Raw genomic sequence first — 8,638 nt, forward strand, 5'->3', positions numbered from 1 at the left:
TGCTAACCTTGGGATGTAAACGCTCAAACAAAATCCCACCATTAACTGGGAGTGGTACAGGGATGTGTTGCCATCTGCAAGAACCACTGATCCCTGCTGGCAATCAGGCACTTGTGACACTGACCACTACCTATGCCATTTCTCTATGACCTTGGTGCTGATTATGCTCATTAATTATGCTGTTCCTATTTATCTGGATATTCAAATCTGAGTATTTATTCCTTTGTATAGCCAAGGAAAAAGTGAAGTTACGTTCATCCCTATCCGCACTCCTGGAGGATTAGTGAAGGTCAAAGCTAGGATAACTAGCATTTACTTCATGCAGGATTGCTGTTATCTGAGCAGTTCAATTAAGATGAGGCTGAAAGAAAAGCAGTTGGGGCTTAAAAGCTTTCATCTCTCAACAAACCCATCTTCGTGCCCCATACGTTTTCTCTGCTTGTCTCCTGTTCTCAGAGACCCCTGGGATTTTCCAAAATGCATTCAATGTATTGGAACCTTCAGTTACTGCCCCTCTCCCTGCCCTTTCCTCACAGGGGCCTTTGGGATGTTTCAGGAGTTTAGCAAGTCGGAATGAACAGGAACAACAAAAAATAGGTCAATTTCAATTGGTAAAAAATAAGTATAATTTTTTAAGAGATGACAGGGAAATTCCTTCTCTCCCTTTTTAACCTGCTACCTTCATTAGTTACAAGAACATTCTCTGCTCACATGAGCCTTTGCATCTTCATTTGACTACCCACAAGATCTGATACAAAGCAGTCCTTCCTCATTTCTGCAGGACTCCTGGCTGAACACTCCTGACGTGCACAGACAGCACAGGGCTCAGTGTGAACTGTAGCGTAACAGCTACACGCCAGCTGGTGAGGGGCATTACAGCATTGGTGACCAGCTCTGAGTACAAGCACAGCAGTTAAAGCATTTATTCAGGAAGTGAGGGATGAGGGTTCATTAGGAACGTGCCTAGAAAGAAACATATGTTTGGGTAGCATGCATGGATAAAGCACTCCTGTCTCTGTTGAAGCCATCTCTTATGCAACAAAAAAATGCAGAATTCACATGCCATAAAAAAGGAAAGAGAGAGAAACACCAGGTGACTGAGTGAAATAGTGCTGGGTGAGTTGGAGGTCGACGGAGCAGGGGAGCAGGAGCATATGCTGATGGTGTGGAGTGGGCGCAAGGGCTGAGGGACGCAAGTATTCTGCGTGCATCCCCCCTTACCAGCTGGAAGCACAGGTGAGAAACACAAGGGACTTCCTAGTGCATGCTCATTTCAATTGCTACCTCCTTGCTTCCAGAAGTAGCAGTGCTAAAGGCTACAAATCACATTCTGGCTTACTTTAACTTGGCCAGACTCTGAGGAGTCTAACTCTTCACTTAAAAAGACAAAACCAATTACCAACAATCTGCTTCTGAGGACAAAAGGACCAGCTTGCTAATGAGGAACTAAGAGAAGCCCATTCTGTCAGAAAAGACAATTCACACCATCCCACTGTTCATTTAAATGTCTCATGGAATAGCCATCTTTTTGTCAATTAGGAGCCAGAATGCAATATTTATTCCTATTGTCCAAAGAGTGGTCCCAAAGATTTGAATGGTAACACTATTTTTATTCCATGTAGTGGAAAAGGAGGTGTCCTCTAGATGGGATATGAGGAATTACACAGTCTGGATCATATACTCTACCATGGTCTTCCCAATTGGCTTGGGAGCCATGTAACAATATAGACCAAAGTCCAGAACTTAGGTTTTGGAAGAGAGGGAGGGTTTTATGTATTTGCCACTCTAGTTAGGTTCCCTCTACTAATTGGGCCTCCTTGCCCAGAAACAGGACCAAAAATCGTCCATTGGAGAAATTTCCCCAATGCAAACTAACAAAACAACCATAAAAAGAGGTCCTGTTTTATGACATGCTCCATTGGTATTGCAGCATTCTGCCTATGTGGGCATATTTTCTAACACATTATGCAAAAACAAGTCAGGGAAGATGCTGAGGATTGTAATTTTCTAATTTAATTCTGCCATTTCCAGTAATGGAAAGCCATACTATGGCTATTTATCTTCATAAGTGACAGATGCATTTCATTAAAACTTCCTTAAATAATTTCTCATGGCACTTGAAGAAGGAAAAAAAGGAGTGAGAAGATATCTATTTTGTAAGCACACACACATCGATGTTTTGAGAGCTGTTAAACACACAAATGATCTATGACATTGCATTAAAGAGGTCAAGTAAAAAGACATTTGTCTGGTGTTTTTTGAAATGTTGATGCCTGTTGAACACATCGTGAAACAATCTGACATTGACTGTTGCTGGATGAAAATACGCTAATAATATCACCGTACAGTGATATAATGACTGCCACTTGGGAGAATCCCAAAGCTTGGTGTAATGCTATGACAGGCAGGCACTTCCCCTCCAAGATACTTCTGAAATGCTGCCATGTAGGAGCAGGAGGATGCAGCAGCTGTAGAGCAAGTGACTCTGCAGAATAATTTGGCCAAGAAGTGAAGAACTTTGTATTCAGTTGAAACTGTATTTAAGTAAGTGATGATCCAAGGCAGGTGAATATTCACCTAATTTTCTTTCTACGCCAGACAACTGATAATGGAGCAATAAAATCTCTTTTGAAGAAATGTGCATCATGTGCTGATGCACTTCTGAAAGGTGGACATTCTGTGTAAAGTCCCAGCCCAGGTCTTGGCATACAGGAGTTTCAAGAAAGCAATGAAAGTATTGGAGAAGGGAGAGCTGCAGGTGAGATCATGTACCTTTTTTCTGTTGTCCTCATATTCCATACAGCTTAGGGAAGCTTGAAGGCTTGCCACAGTTCCTAAAGGGTCATTAGGTCAAGGAAAATTGCCAATGCATCTAAATCATTCTCCTCACCCATTCAGTAAACCCATACAGAAGGAAATGGGATGGAGAAGTTTAGAGGTAGCATGGTCAGTATGTGCTCCTCAGTTTCCCATTTAGAATAACTTTTTAACTTAATGAGTTGGCAAAAGGGGACAGAGTGGCAAAGAGAGCCTTGCCCAAACTCCTGTCTCACCAGCCTATCATCCAGTCTAGCAACTGCTGCCCAACAGTGCTGGCAAAAAGGACAGTGACTAGGTGAGCTGTTGAGAAAGAATTCACCTCTAAAACAAAGAAGTACTCTTCCATATGCTGGTGGTATGGATGAAGAAGTTTTCATGGTCTGTAGACAATGCTGTTCTTACTGCAGGGTCCCCTTGTTAAGGTCCCAGAGCTGTCAAGCGAGCTGGAAGAGTGCCTGCAGTCCCTGTTGCCATCCCTCTGGTACTCTGTCTCTTTGGCCTCAGCACCTTTCCCTGACTACATTCGCTCTCAGCTCACTGAGCAAATAAACCCAAGTGAATAAGCTATTCAAGAAATGCTGCTCTCTTTTTGGTTTGTGAATCTTGCAATCTCTTCTCGCTGTTATTCCAAACTACTTGCTGAACACACTCCATTTTTTATTATTCCCCCAGTGGTTTGTTGAGAAAGAAGTCATGGTGAGTACTAAAGCAGTGTAAATCAGCATGGACTAGACAGGTGATCTTCTTCCTACACCAACTGAAGAAATGCTAACTCTCTGACTAAAAAAAGTCACCATCTTAATGGAAACATTAGCAAGTGAGCTAAAGCTTGCTTATTCCAGTGTGCTTAGATGATGTGGTTTCCGTAAATAGAGTGCTTTTAGTGCTTTTCAGAAGGGCAGATCCACTGGGTTCAGAGCAGCATCACATAGGGCTGGGTACAAAAGCCCACAGTTTGGGGCCAGGGTCTGCCTCCTCCCTCCAGCCAACCCGGAATCTGCTATGAACATCAGGGCACCCACTGTCCCATACCCTTTGTATTTCCTCAGGAATCTACCTGCTTTGAAAACTTGTGCTCTAAAGGTATTTTATATCATGATCATTCCCAAGTTACCTGAACCTGTTTCCCAGTTAGCATTGGGCCTCTCAAATACAGGACCTCAATCAGCAGCAGGAGTTCAGCACGTAAACTGGGGCCAGCACACGTAAGACTTAGCCCTCCTCTTCCCCCATTGCTCATGAAGTCAGTCTTTATTCACGTATTATGGCAATGCTGTATGAGAAGGTGAGGCAGAACTCCTGCAGGCCTCTTCCCTTGCTCTGTTTTCTGGTGTGATTACTGCCAATGCTTAGTCATGCCAAATTCATGACAGTTGCCACTGAGTCACGTTGGCCCGTTGCTCCGGTTGGGCCCGGCTGCAGGCGGAGGAGACTACCTATTTGGGCAGAAGGACTAGTGCAGAGGCAGTCACACAGAGAGCTGCTCAGGGGAGCTAAGCTGGCAACAGGAGCTGATGTTGTCAGCTCATGGATAAAACCAAGCTTCAGAGGAGACTGAGCTTTCTTACTCATGCTCTGGTGTCCCAAGCATGACTCAACTCGTTCACACCACACAGCACTTGGAGGCCAGCCACATGGAAAGTCTTTCATCCAGCATTTCAGCTGGCCTGTTCCTGCCACTGACTCTTCCTTTCCCCTTGTGTTTCTGTGCAGGTGATTAGTTAGGACTGACGTTCACTGCTTCTGTGGAATGGCTTAACTGTTACCAAAAAGCAGAAGTCAAGGAGGGAAGTAAAAATTTCCCTTGCAGTTAATCACTGGCCGTGCTGTGGAACTCATCAAACTTTGAGGAAGTAATTGAAGCTATTTGCACTTGTGGAAAATGGGAAAGACAAAAGTACAGGAAATTGCTTGTTGTTTTGCTCTCAGCGCCATAGCTATGATTACTCTCTTGTTGGATGAGGTTCCTTTAGAAGAAATGGCTTCCAGCTAAAGGATAAAGAGACCAGTTGGATTTTGTTTGGTTTGTTTGATTTAGAAAAATCCTCTTCATGCTTCCTCTGATCCACAAACACAATCTTGGTGCATGCAAAAATCAACCCCCTGGAAAATGAGGAGCTGTAAGGCCTGACTGAACACACTGCTCTGGCAGCGTCACCTGTCAGATATTTAAAAGTGAGGAGAGTTAACTAGAGCGCCTAGTGGATCTGAGACACACTTGGTCAGAAATTGTTCTTACAAGTAAAAATGTAACTTTATAATAGAAATGACAGATCTGCACTTTTGCTGGGTGTTTAGAATGGCCAGTAACAGACACTTCACTAAGGATTATCATCCAATGAGGCACATGCAGCAAATACAAGAGACTGTCCTGAGCATCAGGTCTCTGACTCTGAATGGACAGATTGGTCCTTCCTCCCAGGATGATGGATCTCCAAGGTGGGCCAGGATGCCTCTGAATACATCTGCAGCCCATGTTTCCTGGAATACCCCTGGGAGACAGTCATGGCAATGATCTCTCCGAAGCCCAAATTCTCTAATAGGCAACCACCAGACTGGAACCGTGCAGGGAATAAGGGCTTTCTGAGAACTACTTCCATGTGACACAGGCATGCCAAGAATTCAGCTTGATACCTCTATCTAGATTTCCATATCATTGCTGTGAATTGCCTCCCTCTTGAGGTACAGGTTCAGGTAGCAGTACTTAGAATCGTGAGCTGAAGAAACTCCAAGTACTTCACAAAACTCTATATACATGAAAAGTGTCTCCTGCCAGCCCTTCTGTGGCCTCAGCAGAATACAACAACATTGAAATGAGTGGTAATATACTAGACCAGATCTTCAGGTGACATAAATCAGTGCGGTACCATGGTCTTCAAGCCATTTGTAGTTTAAAAACTACATCAGTAGGAATACCATGCCCAAGGAGAAAGTGTCAAAGTTCTATTTCTCCTTTTCCTGCCTATTTCCTTTGTTATTTCGTTAGCACTGTAGTAACTGAAATATTTAATCAGATACTGAAATGAACCTTATATGAGTGTCCCAGCCATTTTACATTAAAGTGAATGAGAGCACCTCAAAGCAGTGATAGAAGCACAAAAGTGACCACTGGACAGTTTCAAGGCAAGAAAACTAGCCTGATTTTTTTTGTTAAGAGATGATACTATTTTAAATTTATATCCAAAATCAAATAAATCCCTGTAATAAAGCTGCACTGGGTTCTGACATTTTCTGGTTATCAGTAGAATTGAGAGTCACGCGGATTTGTCAGCTGGCACATGAGAAAATGCAAAGTATGGTGGCTAACATGACATGAAATTAGGAGATAAGTCCTGCTTTCATTTGTACATGCAGACTTTTGGTAGAAACCACTTTTAGATGTTCACTAGGGCATATGAGATTGGAATTGTATACCGTGACCTGCCTTTTAAGGCATGCCATTGCCTGTGATATTTTAAGGACATCCGTGGGTATATACACATTTCCATGATGACATACGTGGAAACAGCTCCTCTGAAATCTTCACTCTCTTACATCAGTGAAATGTCTGGCTCTGATTCTGGATTTTGTTTCTTTCTTCCTTTATCTATTATCTTTATTTTTAAGATGTTCATTTCATATAACTGATGGAGCTACAGTTTTTGTTTTCACCTCTGCAGGGCCCATTTTGTTACTCTCTCATCCACTGCCCTTGCCCTCCCTTTTCCTTCTTACTCTGTTAAATCAGACTCCATTTTTCCTCCGATTGCTCTGCACAACCTTGCATTCTGCATATTGACCTTTCATATGCTGCCGTTTGGATCACCAGCTCTAGCCATTACATTAGCAACACACAATTACACCCTCAAGGTAGACTCAAGTGCAGATCCTACCTCTACATAAATACCTTAATGAATGGAAAGATGCTGATGTATGTTTGAAGTATGTTTTCGGCTCACGTACTAGAGAAGAAGGATTCTGCAGAGACTTGAAACCGTGGGTAGTGATGGGAGCATTTTCCAAATGTTTCTGTTCCACCAGAGTGCACTCTGTATGGTGCTGTTCTCTGAAGTGCCCATGCATTATATTTTTTTCTAGAGGTTATTGCCAAACCCGCATCCAGTTGTCACGAGGGAGCTGTCACATCCAGTGAGCTCAGATGGGTAGCTCTTGGTTGGTGTGAGGACACGGCACTTTCAAAAGAAGTGTTCTTGGTGACTTATTTGATCAATTTTGCCTTTAGTATGAACCACCATCCTGATATGCTGCAGTTTGGTGATATCTGTTACTGTTTTGGGAGTATGATGCAGCCATTAAAGTACCTATGCCCTTTTTTTTCATTTTTCTTTCAGAATTGAACATGCATTTTTCTGTAAACAAGCAACATAAGAACTGAAGCAACTCTGGCCTCCCTCCCAACAAAAGCACAGCCTGACAATGAAAGATGTCAAATCTGACGTATGAAAGAATTTGCCCCATGGCTATGTGGGTAATGAGCATACAGCTACGTGGGACATGTTCTCATGTTTTCTTTATAGTCTTACAGTTGTGATAAATTGAGCAATATGTGAAATGGTGGTTTTCAACCAGTTCAAGGTATTGTTTGTCCAGATCATCATGAATAAAATTTGCTCACAGTCCCCAGACCACTGAGATTGAACTACCTTTCTCCCTTCTAGGAGGAATTCTGCTGTGAGAGAATGGAATTGGAGAAAAGGAACAGTGTGAGGCTATCCTCCACCACCTCTGTGTAGAAAGAGATATCAGTCTCCAGAGTGTCTCTCAAGGGCCCTGCTGGGCATGGGATACTAACTGTGTCATTTGGCCTAGAGCAGAGATTCACCACAGGCTCCAATATCAATTCATGTCTTCATAGTTCACCAAAGTAACCATCAGATACTATTTTAGACAAGTGCATGCAATACTTCTTATATTCTTTGCTACATTGATTTTGCAAATGGGACCTCCAGTTTACAGAAGTCTTGCTTTAGCTTTGTGCACAAAAAAATTTCTTCTAAAATCAGTAAGTATAACAAAAATCTGTGTCATGAGTGGTCAGTCCAGTATACTTGTTTAATTAACCAGTTCAAAAAAGGTGAGGAACAGAGACCACTTCTGAAAGGTCCCAGAAGGAAAACAGCTTGTTACCAATGAAGCTGCTTCCCTCCAGTGTATTCTAGGTTACGCCAGTGTTTGATGTAATGACTTCAGTAAAATCCAAAGTGAAGTGATGCAATGAGTAAGTGTGTGTTGAAAAAAAGGGAATTTAACCTCCTTTTTCACTCATGACATCAAGGCTTATTCAAACCTTGTCCCTCATAGAAAACAGTTTCTTCAATGAGGTCTTCCTGAGGAGGGGAGATGCTGGGTCAATCACTGCCTCGGTATCTTTGATCAGACTATGGCCCCGCTGGCAAACACATGCAGCCTCCCAATCAAAGCAGGTCTTCCTCAGAGCTACCACTGCCTGATAGCAAGGCTTTCAAGAGAGAGGGAATTTCAAATACGCAATGCCTTTCTGTTGGCCTTGAGAGAATTAACTACAGCAAAAACTAGGCATGCTCACAACACAGGCTCTGTCAGGATAAACATGACTCTGAAACTCTGCAAGGCTTTTGAAAGTGGAAGAATGTGGCATTACTTTGTACATCATGTGCAGAAAGGTGAGCTGTTGCACAGACATTTGGAAGCTTAGGTCAATATTCATCATCCAAGGATTTAAGTCCAATCAATTCACCTACTTTTTCCTAATTAATTACACAAACCTGTTTGCTTTTCAAAACCCTGGGCAGCAAGGCAACCTGTAGCAGTTTTATCCCACAGCTACCAGGGTTTGACA

This window comes from Tyto alba, unplaced genomic scaffold (assembly GCF_018691265.1).
Source record: "Tyto alba isolate M040663 unplaced genomic scaffold, T.alba_DEE_v4.0 Super-Scaffold_16, whole genome shotgun sequence".
Lineage (NCBI taxonomy): Eukaryota > Metazoa > Chordata > Aves > Strigiformes > Tytonidae > Tyto > Tyto alba.